General features: G+C 35.3%; 1 pseudogene; it reads left to right on the top strand.

The window, feature by feature from the left end:
• Positions 1-3706: 3706 nt before the first annotated feature.
• LOC100616756 (adenosylhomocysteinase-like) overlaps positions 3707-18005 on the top strand; it is a 37118-nt pseudogene continuing 22819 nt past the window's right edge.

Genomic DNA, 18005 nt, shown 5'->3' with positions numbered 1-18005 from the left:
GAAGAATTCCCAGAAACCCCTTGGAAAGGACTGTTGTGGATAACGGTTCACTCTTGGGAGTTTTCCTCTTGGGAATAGGTGTTCGGGAATTTCCTCTTTCAATCTTTGAAGGATTTGGTGGTAGTTATCTTTGTAAAACATGTCCACCCTCGCATTTCTCTCCTGATTCCCTTTAATACAGTTCACATTTTACTTTTTGACAAGATTCCTTTCTCCTCGAGGCTAGTGCTTTTCCTTCTGTATTCAACTGAATTCAAGTGACAAAGAGTGTTCCCTGGAACACCGTAGGAGGCAGCAGAGAGCAGTGTCTGTGAAAACTGACAGGCGGATGGATCTCTGACTGGAGAGAGAGCTGCGAAGTTTATATATTTATTTTAAGGAGATAAAAGATTTATAAATTAAAATCGACTTAGTAAGTTAATTATCATCTTTAGACAGTCAGTGTAGTCGAGTTAGGTCTGATTTCTTCAGGCAAGAAAAAGTCCCCTAAAGGACAGACAGGTTTGGGGATTCAGTTAGAAATCTTAGTTTTAGGGCTATATATCTCCTAATTGATTTCTATTTCCTTATTCTGTCCCTGATATTCTCATAGTTATTAATAAATGGGTTTTGTAGTAATTCGTCTCCAGTCAGTTTTATCTACTGCCAGAACCAGCTAGACCCCAGCAGCTTTAGTGGAATCTATACCATCTAACAATCAACTAACCGTAATCAATACAAGATCAAATTTAAACATAACAGTTCTCATCTAGCAACACTGCACAGTGGTAAGAGTCCAGAGTTTGCAGGCAAAGAATCTGGGTTCAAATTTAATCTGCAGCTGTGACCTTGGGAAAGTCATTTAACATCTTGACTTTAGCTCCCCATTTATAAGAGAGACTTGAAGGAGATATGACTTTTGAGATATCTTCTAGCTCTAAGTCTAAGATGATAAGTCCTGTCTTGTTCATTGAGAATGATATGCCTTTGGGACACCCTGCTTAAAATGTTAAATAGACTGTTGGCAGTATAACACTGGAGCTCAGGAAATTGGTTAGGGCTAGATCTGTAGATATAGGAATCATTTGAATAGACATAAGTAAATTCATGGGAGAGACCAGCTACAATGGCAAAGTAGGAAGAAGCAATATAGCCAGACTCTCCCCAAAAATTATTCTGTAAAGACTAAGAAAATATAGTAGAATAAGTATTTATCAAGAAATCCCAGGGGGGGGGGGATCATAGAAAATTTTCCTAGACCAGGTCATCCTAAGAAGACAGAGAAGTCAGTGAATACTGGGAATATGGTCAATCCAGGAGGGTACCATGTAGACCCTTCCAGAGAAGGGACTGACTAGCCACCTGGGGCTATGTACCAAAACAAGATGACCTGGGTCAAGCTTAGATGGCTGAGCCCAGCAGGAAGAGATATAAAGAAAAATTCTATTTAAAATAACTACATAATGTATAAAATGCTTAGAAATCTCCCTGCCAAAACTCACATAGGCATTATCTGAACATGACTATAAAACACTCTTTATACAAATAAAGACATAACTAAATAATTGGAAAAATGTTCATTGCTTTGGGGTAGGCTAAGTCAACATAATGAAAATTATGATTCTATTCAAATTAATTTGCTTATTCAATATCATACTGATTAAACTACCAAAAAGCTCTGATTTGTAGAGTTAGAAAAAATAATAATAAAATTGATCTAGAAGAACAAAAGGTCAAGAAACTCACTGGAAATAATGGAAAAATGGTCAATAAGGGGTAAAAATTAAGTATAGACCAGCATTTCACACTATAATGCCCATGATAACTTCCAAATATAAAGGCTGACATCATAAACAAAAATAGAGGAGCAAGAAAAAAATCACATATACTCCTATGCATAGGAAAAGAGTTCACCAAAAAAAAAACCCAAATAGAATCACAAAAGATAAAATGATGAATAATTTTCCTCCAGATATAACCAATATAGCTAAAATTAAAAGGGAATCAAGTTATTAGGGGAGAAATCTATGTCACAAATTTTTCTCATAAAGGTCTCATTTCCAAGATATATAGGAGACTGATTCAAATTTATAAGCATAAAAGCCAACTTTTACTGATAAGTCAAAGAATATGAAAAGGCAATTTTCAAAGGAAAATTTTCAAATTTTTAATAAGAATATTAAAAGAATGTTCCAAAACATTAAAAATTTTTAATACAAATTAAAACTACTCTGAGGTTCCACTTCACACAAAGTTGACAAAAATAACACACAAATGTCATTCAAATTTGTAATAGGAACCATTCCCCAATTAAAATATGGTCACAGGCTATGAATAGACAGTTCTCATGTAAAGATATTCAGCTTTTCTATAGGCACATTAAAAAAAAGTACAAGTCACCAAAGTTCAACACTCTCATCAAACTGGCAACTGAGAAACAGGGAAAAAAATGGCATGTTGGAGGAGTTATGGAAAAACAAATATATCAATGCACTACTGGGGGAACTTTGCATTGGTATAGTCACTCTGGACAGCAATTTGGAACTATCCCCAAAATATTACTATCTAGTTCTTCAGGTTAAGAAGACAAATAGATTACTCCTTTCCTCCCCATTCATGGCAACTTGCCAGCTTTTTACCATAGGCAATAGTAAAAGTTCCAGTAAAACTTATAACACCAATTTGCCATAGACTGAACCTTTTATGCTTCATGAAGGAAGAATGACTAACCAAAGATAATTCCAAGAATGGCTTCCCCACTCTATTAGAAAAAACAACTGGCCTTGGAACCAAAAGATAGTTCAAATTTTGTTCTAGACACATATTGTGAATCTGAGAATAGGCAAATGGCCACTTTCCAGTGCCCTGCACAACTCTTAAAAGATTATACTTCAGGCTTCCAAGATGATCAGACCAGATAGAGGTAAACGTCTTCACCTCCATTAGTAGAGGAAGTTTTCACATCTAGGGCAATAAAAGCACAGATACAGTCCTCTTCTGTATGACTTTTTAGGTTTCTTGGCATGTCATTTTCTTCTGGAATTCCTGTGATCCCTAAATTATCTCTGTGGATGCTGTCTTCATGATTTATTTCTTTGGTTTGAATAAAGTTCATAGATTTACTTCCTGTGGTTACCTTTTGCTTTTCCTTTGTCAAACTTTCCATCATATCAGTATTTTTGTTTTCCAAATACTATTTTATTGTAATTGCTTGTTATTTAGAGAAACTCTCTACAAGCATTAGATTTTTCCTGATCTTATTCATTCCTTATTTCTTCTTTTATGTATTTCATTTCTCTTGTGAATAATTTGGAAGTTCCTTGTTGTTGTCCTATGTTCTCCTGGGAATAAACAGTATTCTTTACTTCATTAAGCATTGGTACACTTTCCTTTATCTTGTAATATTTGTTAAGAAAGCTTTATAATATCTCCTGGAGAAATATAAGGTTCATTGTTCTTGGATGCCTGATCTGAGTAGCTTCTGGGAGAAGTGGCTCTATGTATGATTTGTATCCCCTTTCCTTAAGGCCTGGCATAGTGCTTCCTGGCCCAAGTCTTCCTTTGGCTCTCCTTTTATTCTCCTGACACAGCTAAGTCAACATCTGCCAGTTTTTGAAGGGTTGGGGAGACTGGGAAGCTTTGAGGTTCTAAGTAGGTCTTCCTCTTTCCTTTCCTCCTTCTCTTGTAATGGAACAGAATCTGTATCTGCCCTTGTGAAAGGGAGGACATGCTGGTAGTGGCTCTGCAGCAGGAGGCATCTGAAAACGAGTCCAAGCATAAGCTTCTTAGTCAGCTTGAAAGTCCCTGTGAGGAGTGTGGCAGCTGCACATTAGAACATTAGTTGAAAATTAGACTATTATCTTGTCAGGGTCCTCTACAGTGTGGGTTTCAATGTAATTTCTCTATTAAGTGTATACATAATTTTTTTTGCAAGATTAAGTGATTAATTTATCACATTACTGGTCATATGACCAGTATATTTTTGCATATGTCTTTCAAAATGGAATACAATCTGCCTGTGGACAAGCACTGTTTAATATTTATATGTGTATCTCCGGTGCATATTATAGTTCCAGAAACATAGCTGGCAACTAAATCATTGTTAATTGTTAGGAAAGAAGGAAGGTCAAAATGAGACAGTGTTGTTTATGGGTTGTGGCATTGCAGCCTTGGGTAAATCCTGGATCTGTCACATGACCACTCTGGGACTATGGAGAGTTCATATAATTGAGCCTCAATTTCCTCACTTGTAAAATAATAGTTAGACTATCTCTACTCCCCTTGCCTCTAACCATCTACAGAACATGGGGCACTGGGCCAGCTATCCAGCCATCATCCTTTACTTTCCCTTGGCAGAACAAAATGGCATGGGGTGTCCCTCTTTCTCATCTTCCTGACAATTCCTCTGCCCCATATTGACTCAATGCTGACTGCCCATCTTTATCCCTGTCAGAAGGAACCCAGAATTTTCAATCACCTTACACCAGAGATGGGGAACCTTTCAGAGACCAAGTGCCCAAATTTCAACCCTAACCTAACCCTAACCCAAACCCTGTAAGCCCTGCCTTTCTCAAACAGAGGAGGGAGGAAGCTCTCCCATTGGGTTGATGGGCAGAGGGCTGGGAGGGTGGGTGATGGGATGTGACCTCAGGGTCACATGGAGAAGAGGAGGGGAGCTGGGTTCAGCAACACAGCCTTAGACCCTCAGGTCCACTTTCTATTTCCCTTTGGGGGTTGCCTTGGATCCTCTAGATCTTTTCATCCTGCTGAGAGAATATGATTCCTCTCAGGATTATGGATAAAGAGCCACCAAGTACAGCTAGTAAGATGGTTGATCCTCTTCATGCATTGGCTTCCTCAGGTTTTTCACCCCTACCATCTGACATGCTGGCACACTCTGAAGGTCCCCAGGCAATACTATGACCTGCGGATGACCCCTAAGAGCCCCAGGTCCCTGGCATCTGGTCTGCTCCTGAGCTGTAGGCCTTCTAAGACTTTTTGTCCATGCTCTTGTTAAACTGCCTATTTAGAGTGTGATCCTTGAGAGAAGAGCTTATTTTGCTTTTCTATTTATTGTTAAATTTAATTGTGGTTGATTTATATAGGTGGTCACTAGGGATTTAATTTCTAAATCCCAAAATTAATTACTAAGTAAATGGAATTTATGGTAGTTTTATTTACAATAGAGGGAAGATATTGAGGAATGAGAGAGAGAGAGAGTAAAAGAGAAAGAGAGAAAGAGAGAGAAGAAGAAGAAGAAGAAGAAGAAGAAGAAGAAGAAGAAGAAGAAGAAGAAGAAGAAGAAGAAGAAGAAGAAGAAGAAGAAGAAGAAGAAGAAGAAGAAGAAGAAGAAGAAGAAGAAGAAGAAGAAGAAGAAGAAGAAGAAGAAGGAAGAAGAAGAAGAAGAAGAAGAAGAAGAAGAAAGAAGAAGAAGAAGAAGAAGAAGAAGAAGAAGAAGAAGAAGAAGAAGAAGAAGAAAGAAGAAGAAGAAGAAGAAGAAGAAGAAGAAGAAGAAGAAGAAGAAGAAGAAGAAGAAGAAGAAGAAGAAGAAGAAGAAGAAGAAGGAAGAAGAAGAAGAAGAAGAAGAAGAAGAAGAAGAAGAAGAAGAAGAAGAAGAAGAAGAAGAAGAAGAAGAAGAAGAAGAAGAAGAAGAAGAAAGAAGAAGAAGAAGAAGAAACTCCAGTTTCCTCTGAGCCAGGTAGAAATACTAAGGCCCTCATCAGGGAAAAGAGTCTCAAGATGATGGGCCTTTCTTGGAGATTTATACCTCCCAGAAAGGCAGGGTCCTAAGTCAGCCTTTCACTCACCAATGGTGACCATCTAAGTGGAAAGAAGTCTGGGTGTCTATCTTCTGGTTGCTCCTCAAGTGTCTACCTTCCAGTCTCTCTTCCGAGGCAGAGAGCTCTTCAATCTCCTTGAATCGACTATATCTTCTTCTGGTCTCTGGTCTTCTTTTTAAAGATATTTTTCTCTTGTATCACCTCCCCTAAATTTCATGTCTACCAATGATAGCAGACACTTTTCTCCAGGACAGCCCACTCTTTAGTTCACACCTTCTTTGGTTAGATTATACCTTTTTGGATTACTTAACACCTTTTTTGATTAGTTCACCTTTTGTAGTTACTTAACACCTTTTTGTAGTTAAAATGGGTAGATCTACTTAAAATATGGAGTTACCACCCTTTTGTAGATTAAAATCTAAAAATAGATTGTGGATTACAATTCTATCTTCCCAATAAAGGAAGAGTTAAGTACCTTCATTGTTAAAATCAGGGGATTACAATTTAATCTTCACAATAAAGGAAGAGCTAAGTATCTTCATTGTTATAATCAGGAGATAGCTAAATCCAATCTTCACATTATATAGATAGCATTTAAAATAGTGGCCTATAGTAAGCACTTTTAAAAATGCTTTTTTCATTTATTTATCACCTCCAATGTCCTTTCTATTTCTAACTCTAAAATCCCATGAACATTTAGAACAGGAACATTTTTTTACTCCCTTCCTCAACTTTTCCTGAATTCTGACCTTCCAGAAATTTATCCAGAAGATTCCATTGATTAATTCATGTATACATATTCTCTCAGTTGACTCACTAACATTTATTAAACATCCAGTATTTGGCAGGCACCATGTCAGACATTTTTCTCTCCCCTTTCCCATTATAGAAAAGCATATTTAATTTTTTAAAGAGACAGATTATTTCATATTTTGTAATCAAAACTCCATTATGGTTCCTTGAAACCAGTCAATCAAAATATTTATTAAACACACTACTATGTCAGGCACTAGGGATATGGATAGAAAAAGTTATATAATCCCTGCTATATAAGAGTTTATGGGATATAAGATGTACATATGTAAGTATATACAAAATTAAAATAAGGTAGTTAGGGAAGGGGAGCACTGGTACTTGGAGAATTAGGAAAGGCTTTGCATAAAAGGTGGCACTTGAACTGCATTTTGAATGAGGAATTACACATAGTAGATAATTAATATTTGATTTAACAAAATTGAATATGGTGGGTTATCACAGATGAGTTGTGATTTTTATTATTTGTGTGGCATCTACATTAGTGACCTTTCTCTGTTTAAGTATTTGAATATATATAGTGGCACCTATCACTAATTCATTTGAGAAGGCAGGCTGAGTATCAGATAAACTTTTCCCATAATGAACAATGAAAATTTAAATCATCTGTTCAAGATATCCAGAAAACCCAGATTTTATAAGGCATTACATACATTAATGGAATTGTATTTAATTAAATAACAATTAATAATGCATAAATTAAAAACAGTAATTAGATAAAATAAAATAATTTTAACTTAACTTTACCTGTATTAGGAGGAGTTCATGTCTAAGAGGATGATGGGACCGAGAAATGTTATTGTCTATAGGAGGAGTCCCCTTCCATAGTCTCTGAGGGCAATTAACCTTCTGGAGTTCTTAATCTTTTCTGTCCCTTATCATCATTGAACAGTGTTTGAAATTCCCCAGATGTAAAATTCACAAACCTCTCCAACAATGTTTATTTTTGCTGTGTTTCAAAATTCCTCTAAAGTGGGAAATAGTCTATCTGATCATTTAACAAATTTACAATTCTGCAGATTAAAACTTTATCAGGGTGATATTTTTCAACAAAGTTTTGCACTTCCACCCATTTTGCACACATTTCCTTGATTAATGGAGTAGAGGCATTCTCTTTTGTCTCCTCACCTGAAGAAAACTCCCCCACCACTAGCTGTTGCTGCTCCCTTTGAAGTTCCAGCAGCTCCTCAGTGTTGAGCTCTTCTTTATACTCTTAATCTAACATGTGATCCTTAGTTTTGGCTAGAGCAGGTATGCACTTCCTGAGATCAGGACACCAACAAGTTCTAACAAGCATGCTGAATGCCTAGCAAATGTCAAATACTTTTTTTTCTCATCAAAATACATTCAATTAGTTCCAGAATGATCGAGTATCAAGGTTTGACTGCATCAACAATTTCCAAAGAATTAAATATTAATAATGTCATTAATTTAACATCTTATCTAATTCTCATAGTTATCTTGTATAATCTGCATTAGTAGGCAGTGGCCCCATTTTAAATTGAGGAAACAGATAAAAAAATAAAAGTTTGCTTTGTAAGCAAGTAAATTAATGCCACAGATTGATAAAAAACACAACTGGTAATTTTTAGATCCTATATAATATCCTTTACCTTATGTGGTTTCTTCTCATTTGTACCATGAGGAGATTAAAAACTAAAATCGAATTTCATTGCTCACTTAAAATGATTGAAATTACTTAAAAATGTGTGTCTGTTTCATGATATCCATATCTACCAAAAGATAGCTATTAAAAGAAACTATTGATTCCAGATTAAAGGATTACTTGTATGCTCTAAACAACATGACCTACAAAAAATACAGAATTCACATAATACAATTCATTGTTCTTAAAAGGTAAGCATAAGGTACTTGTAAAATGAACAGATGAAGTAAAGATTCATTTCCTAGGGGTGATGGTTATATTTAATTGTGATAGTAATGCTAGTATAATGATACTCTTTCAAAAATTAATTTTCATGTACCTTCCTTCTGTGATTATCTCCAATTCTCATCTTGTGTATATCTTGTTTGTACATAACTGTTTGTATTTTGTCTGCAGAGTTCTGCTGTGAGCCCCTTGCAGGCAAGGATGGTTTTTTGCTCATAGTTTATTGAGGGGGATAACAAACAAACAAATAAGGGCTCATAGAGCCATTTTTACTTTACTTTGGTATAGGATATAAGATATGATCTATAACTAATTTTTGCCATTCTGTCTTCTAATTTTCCCAGCAATTTTTGTCAAATAGTGAGTTCTTATCCCAAAAGGTAGGATCTTTGGGTTTCTCAAACATTAGATTGCTGAGATTATTTTCTTCTAATCTATTCCATTGAACCATCCTTCTATTTCTTAGCCAGTACCAGCTTGTACTGATTTATAGTACAGTTTAAGATCTGGAACTGCTAGGCTTCTGTCCTTCCAAGTGAAGTAGGGAAGACCCAGGAGAGTAACATGTGGGCTACCTACAGTTAGAGGGTGTGACCTGGATAAGAATCCAGAAAAAAAAGATAGAAGAGAGGTCATATAGATAGGAAGAGAATAAAGAGAATAAAGATCTTGGAAACCCAGAGAGAAAAATATATCAAGGAGAAATTGATACTCGATGTCAAAGGCTACAGAGAAGCCAAAGAGAACTCAAGACTAGCTAGCTCTAGGTCATTCCCATTAGAGAAAAAGTCAAGTGAACTATTCACATGATTATCTTCTATTTCCATATTTGATGATGAGAATCCTTGAGCCTGTTCTGGTTAATATATTTTGTAAGGAATTCTCTTTTCAAATAGAGTGGCCTAGGGGTTGGGGTAAGGAATACTTTTATTGAAGAAGCAATTCAACGTGGTGAAAAGAATGCTGGACTTAGATTCAAGAGGACCAGTGTTGTCCTGTCTCTAACACTGCTGGCTCTCACTCTGAGTAGATCTCTATGTGAACCTTAGCATCCTCATCTGTAAATAAGGGTAATATTTGTGCTATCCTTGTCATAGGATTGTCGTATGGATAATAATTTATAAATGTTTAACTTATATAACAATTATTATCATTATTTGAGGATCTACAGAATCAACGATTTTCCATTACTTATCTTGAGAATATTTACTTATCATACTTAAGAAAATACTTGGACAATCAGCATTAAAGGGAGAGGAAGATGTTATTTCTTCCCAGATTACATAAAATGGATATATTTAAGTTTTTATAATGTTTCTGACTTTTAATCTGTAATAAAAATTAACTGTAAACACTTAAGTAAAAAGTTATGCAGTTGATATTAACTTTTCCTTTTAATAATTACATATTGATAAAGTAGAGCAAGCCAGTATACACCTTGATTTGTTTGAACTCTAGAAAAATTACAAACAAACAATGGCTATAGCATTAAAGTGCTGATCACCAGAAAAATGAGAGATCTGCATTTCTTCCTTTGCCATGAGATTGGTTTCCACAGATAACTAAGATCACATAACATATATAGATAATATATGCCCAATTAAACAAGACAGACATTCATAACAATATTTATGATCATGATTTCATATTATATAGACACCATTGCCAAAAAGCAACTTCAAAGTACAAACTAAATAAACCACTATATTCTTATGTCAGCATCAAAGCAACCTCTCCCTGCATCTCTTTAATAGTTTGCAAAACCCTAACTTTTCTCAGCTGCTCTTAATGATCTTAGGTAAGTAATTTATCCAAAAACAATATCAATTAATTTCATTCACCATAAAGTGGTGTTTTCTTTTTTTACCTTAATATTTTATATTGTATCCATTGACCTTGGTGTGGAATGGAGAATTTTGTTTCAACACTGGAGTGACATTACTCATTTACTTGTTACCTTATGGTTTGCTTTTCCTTTAGTTCTTTTCAAATTTAATTTGCATTAACATAATATATACTCTTGTTTTTTTCTTGGATAATCAACACAAACAAAACATTTGTTGTATGATTTTCATTTATTTTAAAACATTGTATAGGATTCCAGGAAAGTTCCCTTTTCTATTGTAAGAATCAAAAATCATTGGTATGACTAGAATATATGAAAATTATAAACAATAATTGCAGTCACTGACCGATTCAAAGTATTATTGCTCAAAGTCTAAGTGATCTTTAATAGCTTTTATTTACAAAAGAGGTGAAAAGAGTGAAAGTAGGGAAATACAAAAGGATGGAGAAGACATTAACCCATCTAACTAAATATTGATCTGGTGCTCAATTTAGCCAGGAATTGTTGATCTTCAATAGGAATTAAATTCTCTCCAGAAGACAGGAAGGGAAAACCAGCTATCCACTCACCAAAGTTCCCTCCAAGAGGCAGATCAAGATGTTGACTTGAGCTGAAGGTGACTCCTGAGGCTGACTTTCTTCTTGAAGCTGACCCCCTTCTTAAAGTTGAGCTCCTTCTTTTAGCCCATTTTCTTCTGGAGCCAACTTCCTTCTCAGACCCAGAAATTCAGGGCCTTTTATAGTGGCCTCTTGTCTCTTCTCCTTTTCACAGGGGCCAATCACTACTTCCAAATTGTCTAGCACTGTCCAGGGGGAAGTGTTTGAGGGAACCAGTTCTCACCTTCTTGAGAAGTGAATACTCATCAGAAGGGTTCACAGATTCCTGACTGATTGAGTTTCTAAGGGTGTGAATTCTCTAAGTTGTTTGTGAGCTTCTCCACCTAGTTCAAACTTTTGTTGATTCAATCAAAAGGTAGACAAAGAAGAGTTAATCCTGTCTTCAAAATCTAGTGAGGTACTAAGTAGGGGTACTTAAGTAATTGTTAACCAAAGTGTTAGCTCCAACTAGGCAAAAACAATAAAGGATTTGCTTTCACAAGTGTAAACTCAAAGAGAACAAATAATTCCCTTCTATAATACATAACAAAAAAGGAAAGAAGTACTTAGAATTTTCAGAGAATTACAATGAAAATAGCAATATAATTATTATGTGGATATAATATTCCCCTCTCACTACAACCATTCAGTAGATTTAGTAGCAGTAGATGATTGTAAGAAATCTTTTAAAATATCTCACTGAGTAGATATAGCTCCTTATAATATTTAACAACTAAGAACTGTTCTCAAATACTATACATTAATATATGCATACTCACATATTTTATATAAATACATATAAAACTTTTCTTTTATATATATATACATATATACACAATCTGTTTATATATGTTTAGTCAATACCACATTTGTAGATTTTTGACAGTGGCACTTTTTCTCATAAAAAAGACAGATATAATAAAAATATTTCATATGAGTTAAAAGATAATTAAATGGTTTTCTTGAAAGTAAAAATTATACCTTATTTTTCAAAAAAAATTTCTAGTAATTATTTTTGGTTTTGTTTTTTTAACTTCTAAACAGGCTGTTCAAAAATAATCTTCCTCACCATTTTGAGCTCCTCTTTCCCCCTAAAAAATAACTAACATTTTCATCATACAGTTTTACATATTAGAAAACAGGTGGAATGCAGTTAAATGACTTGCCCTGGGACATGCAGCTTTTCAGTTTATGCGATAGAATCCAAACTTAGATCTTTCTGACACCAAGGTCAGCACTCTGTCCATTATATAATCAGGTTAACCTTTTTGTGTGTGTCATGGACCTCTTTGGCAGTTTGGTAAAGCCTTTGAATCTCTTCTTAGTATAATATTTTAAAATAAAACAAATAGGATTGTAAAAAGAATCAATTATATTGAAATAGAGGTATTTTTTTTAAAGTACACACACCCAGGGTTAAGAACCTCAGTAAAAAGATAAGAGCATGAATCATCCTATAAAGGACAGTATTTTTCTTTTTTCTTTCCCTCAAGTAAGATTCTGACTATTTTTAAAAATCCAACAGTGACTGATCTTTAAACCAAGTATATTAAATCCAACAAAAATATCAAATATATAATGATATTTTAAGCTGACTTGTGAGCTTTTATGGTCAAGGGTTTAACATTGTTTTCTAAGCATATGTACAAAGAAGAAAAATAGGAAATTATCTTTTGGTTCTAATTATATGTAATTTCTATGTTATTTTGATTTGGCTAATAGTGATAAAAGTAAAAGAGGACAATAAATTTATGCTGATAACATCCTATTTTCTCTTTTTTTACACTCCTCTTCCATTAAATCTAAAATTAAGAAATATACTCACTTGAAAGATTATATAAAGGAATCTCTATTTTGCTATCTTATTTTTGATAGAGATAAAAATTGGATTTTATTTAATGTTTCCTCTAATTTAACTTTAAAATAAAGTTTAAACTTAATGCACTATTCAAAGTTGGTGGTATTTTGTTCAGTCTTTTATTCCATGACATCAAAAGTATCTTATGTGAATTTTAAGTTCCAACATACCGGGCTTCTTCTCTATTTACACCCACACAGCATTCTCTGGTGGGGCACAATACCACCATGTTAGGAAATCTGTGGGTGTTATGCACAATATGAGAGCAGACAGAGAATGTTGAAAAAATGGAAAGGAATAGCCAAAACAAGCAAGTTCTTCCTATTCTTCCTTCTGTCTGAGAAATTTTCCTCTCCTTTCCCAAACAGCTGATATAAAGTACCTGCCAAAGTAAGCTTTCATTTGTTCTTTAGACATAGACTTTATTGTAAACCCTCCTCCCCTGATTTCTCAACTAATGTACAAATTTGTAAATGTAGCATTTATTTTGGTTTTTGTTTTTCCAAATTATTGAAAATGATATATTTTCCTGTTTAAAATAAGTTTTAGAAGAAAAGCTTTTCCCCTGGAGCTCACCCTTCTTCACATAGCCTATTAGACATTATTATATAGTGCATAAGAATTTACTTTAAAACTCCATCATTAATTTCCAAGTTTTCTTATTGCAGGTTTTCTTACAAATTAGATATGAAAACATTGTTAATCAAGTAGTTAACACCCTGAAATGACAGCAAAAAGTCATCTGTTTTTGCAGATTCCCTTAATAATTTCCTTTTGCTTAGAAATCTTTTCAGTTCATTGAACATCTAATAACTTACTACTTGTAAGGAATTTTCTTGGCACTAGTGATACAAAGACAAAAATTTAAAACTGTGGCCCTTGAGGGAGTGTCCCTTGATTGGGAAATGGAGGAACAAATTGTGGTATATGATGGTGACGGAATGCTATTGTGCTCTAAGGCATGATAAACTACTTGAATTCTATAACAACTGGGAAGACCTCCATGAACTGATGCAGAGTGAAAGGAGCAGAACCAGGAGAACATTGTACACAAAAAAGTGAAACATTAATGGACAATCAGGTGTAATGACTTTGCTGCTAATAGCAGTGCAATGATGCAGGACAATTCTGAGGGACTTATGAGAAAGAACGCTATCCACATTCAGAGGAAGAACTGTGAGAATAGAAACATAGGAGAAAAACATATGATTTGTCACTTGGTTATATGAGTATTAGATGTGGGGTCTTGATTTTTAAAAGATGACTATTACAAAAATGAATACTATGGAAATAGGTATTCAGTGATAATACATGTATTACCCAGTGCAATTGTTTGACAGCTCCAGGAGGGGGGGACATGAAGCATGTAACCATAGAAAAATACCTTAAAATAAATAAATTAAAAGAAAAACAACTGTGGCCCTCCAGGAGGGGGGAAGGGAATGCCATTGACAATTTCAAATATGGTTAGACTTGAATGCTAAAGCTCATCTGGACCAAATCTTTCCTTTTGCAAGTAAGGAAATTGAGTCCCAAGTCACAAGTTAATGGCAGAACTGGTAGTAGAACTTAGGTCTCTTAAAATCTAACCCAGTGCTCCTGCCTCTACATTGCATTGCTTCTGGGTAAGTCAAAGAAGTTAAAAATCATATATTAAGTGCCTGTTGTGTGCCAGGCATTCTACTTAGGGCTTCAGAAATATTTAACTCATTTGATCTTCACTACAACCCTGGGAAGTAGGGTGCTATTATTCACATTTTACAGTTGAAGAAACTGAAGCAGAGATGAAATGACTTGCTCAGGGTTAAATCTGAGATCAGATTTGATTTCAGGTCTTCTGATGCTAAGCTTTGTGCTGTGGCACCACAATCAATCTCTAAGTCTGGTGCAGACTCTTTTGCCTAATATTCCAGTTACCAGTCACATCATAGTTTTCTTTTCTCCATGTAATATGAGATCATTATGAGAAATTTAGAGTGCTTGCATTGCCAGGGCACATAATAGGAGATTACCAGATGCTTTTTCTTTTCCCCTTCTATAGTCCCTTTTCCATGTAGTCTGTGCTCTGTATATTCCCTGTCCTTCATGCACAGCATAGTTTCTTATCTCTGCCTTTGCTCATGCTGTTCCTTTTCAGCACATCTGAAATGCCACCCTTCCCAATGATGTCTTACTCTAAAAAAGCTCTATTAAGACATTATGCCTTCCAAGAAGCCTTCCCAAATATCCCTGTCCAATAATGGTATTTCATGCATTTGGATTCTATTCAACATGCTACTTTTAGTTCTTCTATGAACTTGTTGATCATTTTTCATAGGGTGTAGGATTGTCCCATGAGGGTCCAAGTTCTGAGAGTAGATACAGTTTCCTCTGCCTACTACCAAGCTACAGAAGTTTGGTGAGTCTGCTTCTGGGAATGTATAAGAGAGGGACCTGCTAACTGTAGGTGTCCCTTAGGGTTCTGTCCTGAGTCCTCGTCTCTTCTCCCTCTATACTTCTTCCCTTGGTGATCTCAACAGTTCCCATAGGTTTAATTACTATCTCTATGTTGATGATTTTCAAATATCTCTCTACTGCCCCATGCTCTTCTGACCTCCAATCTCACATCTCCAATTGCCGTTCAGACAACTTGAACTGGATGTCCAGTTGACCTTTTAAACTCAACATATTCAAAACAGAATTTAATATCTTTTTCTCTAAACTTCCCACGCCTACCTGCCTTAATGCTGTAGAGGGCAACACCATCCTCTCAGTTCCTCTGGCCCATAACCCCAAAATCATCCTGGATTCTTCACTGTCTCTCACCCCTATATGCAATCTATTGCCAAGCCTGTTTGATTTTGCCTCCATCTCTTGAATATGCCCCACTTCTGTCCTCTGAAACTGCCACCACTTTAGTACTGGTCCTTATCATCTCAAGCCTCAATTATTGATTATAAGTTGATTATAAAGCCTGCTGGTGGATCTGCCTGCCTCAGGTCTCTTCCCACTCCACTCCATCCTCCATTCAATCACTAGAGAGGTTTTTCTAAAGTCCAAGTCCAATTGAATCACCCTCCCCTAACTCAATAAACTCCAATGGCTTCTTTTTGCCTCCAGGATCAAATACAAAATCCTGTTTGGCATTCAGAGCCCTTCATAACCAAGTACCCTCCTACCTTTCTAGTTTTCTTACAACTTACTCTTGGACACATACTCTTTGATCACTGGCCTTACTATTTTATGAATGAGACATTTCATCTCTCCAGCTGGAAAACTCCCTCTCCAGTCTAACTACTAACCTCCCTGACTTCTTTTAAGTCTCAGTTAAAATCCCACCTTCTATGGGAAGCTTTCCCTAACCCCTCTTAATTCCAGCATCTTCCCTCTTTTAATTTTTTTCCTATTTATCCTGAATATGACTTGCTTCCTATACATCTGTTTGTATGTTGTCTCCCTCACTAAACAGTAAACACCTTGAGAGCAAAGACATGTCTTTTGCATCTTTTTGTATCTCTAGCACTTAGCACAATGCCTGAAACATAGTAAGCTCTTGAGAGATGTTTATTTATTAATTGATCATTATATTAAATGTGCCCATTTACCTTAATTTTGGAATTATGTTTGAAAACAATGCCTTTAACTTTTAATGAACTTTTAAGTTTTTTTAAAAGCCAAAAGATAAAGAAAATAGTAATTATTTTTGTCTTTTATAATATTTGTTATATTTTTAATTTGATGTTATTCCTTTAAGGTAGTCAAAACTTCATTGAAGGTTTTTTTTTCCCCCAAAGGAATGAGTCAGTGAAAAAAATTGCCCTTTATGCCACATTGCCACACCTCAGGCCACTCATACCATTTGTACACAGCTCTCTGAGCAGAAGACTTCAACTCATACTTTACTGAGAAAACTATTGCCTTTTGCCTTGAGCTTTCTTTTTTCCCAGATACTTCACCTCAATTACTATCAATATTGCCTTCCATTATTTCTTCCTTTGCTCCAATCCCTGGTATGAATATGGCCCTTTTTTTGCCAAAGTTAATTCATATAATTATGACTTTGATCCTATTCCCACCCATCACCTCTAAAAGCTTTCTTTTTTTCATGATGGGGTGGTGGTGGTGGCAGTGGCAGTAATGGCTAACTAACATTTATATAGAATTTTAAGGATTTCAAAATGCAATGTTATCTTATTTGGTCTTCATAATAATCCTGTGAAATAGGTGCTATTACCCCCATTTTATATGCAAGAAGAAACCAACAGTGAGAGATCTTAAGTAACTTGTACAAAGTTGCATAACTAATAAATGTCTGACACTCAATCTTCCTGACTCCAAGTCCAAGACTATATATTGTGTCACCTTTCTTTATTCATTGACTTCTCTAATCCCCACAGTTACATTTTAATCTCCTCCATTCTTTACAAATTTTCAATTAACACTGCTATCCCTTGAACAGTCAAACTCCTAGAAAAATCAATTGTTAACCGTCTTATACACTTGCATCTGACTTTCCCCTTCACTACTCAACTGAAACAACTTGTCTGCAAGGTTACCAGTAGCCTCCAAATCACCAAATCCAGTGACCATTAATTAGTCTTTATTTTTCTTCATCTCCTAAGAAATTTGACACTGTAGAATATTTCTTCCTATAGGATGATTTCTCATCTTTGCATTTTTATTGATAGTAACCTTTTCTGACTTTGAATTCTAGCCACTCCTCAGGTATTTTTGCCAAATGATCATCAGAGCCTTCTCCCATCTTCTTGGATATACCCCAGAGTTTTCTTCTGTATTTCTTTCTTTCTTAGTGATCTCATATGTTCCCAAGATTAAATGATTACCTATATTTAGATGATTTCCCAAATGTGTCTATCTAGCTATCATCTCTTTCCTAAGCTCCCATCCTGTAACACTCACCCACAGCATATGCTGGATGTCCCATAATAACATTAAACTCAACATGTCCAAAATAGAATTATCTTTCTATATAAAAGAGGCCAAACATCCCTACAAATTACCAACCACCACTATTAGGGCATGTAAGCCAGCCTATCACCAAAGCACACTGAGAGCACAAGCTGTGGCATATGTCAGGAGCATAAATCACTAATACCACCTCTCCTCACCCTTAGCTGGAGAAAGCCCAAGACGTTGAGTCCAAGAGCCCCAGCACCAGACATCCAGGATATCACCCTTGAAAGTAATATATGGCATTTGTCTGTTAAGGATAAGATCCATATGGTGTTGTATATTTACATTT

Source organism: Monodelphis domestica, chromosome 1, assembly GCF_027887165.1.
Source record: "Monodelphis domestica isolate mMonDom1 chromosome 1, mMonDom1.pri, whole genome shotgun sequence".
NCBI lineage: Eukaryota > Metazoa > Chordata > Mammalia > Didelphimorphia > Didelphidae > Monodelphis > Monodelphis domestica.
This window is presented reverse-complemented; position numbering and strand designations above follow the sequence as displayed.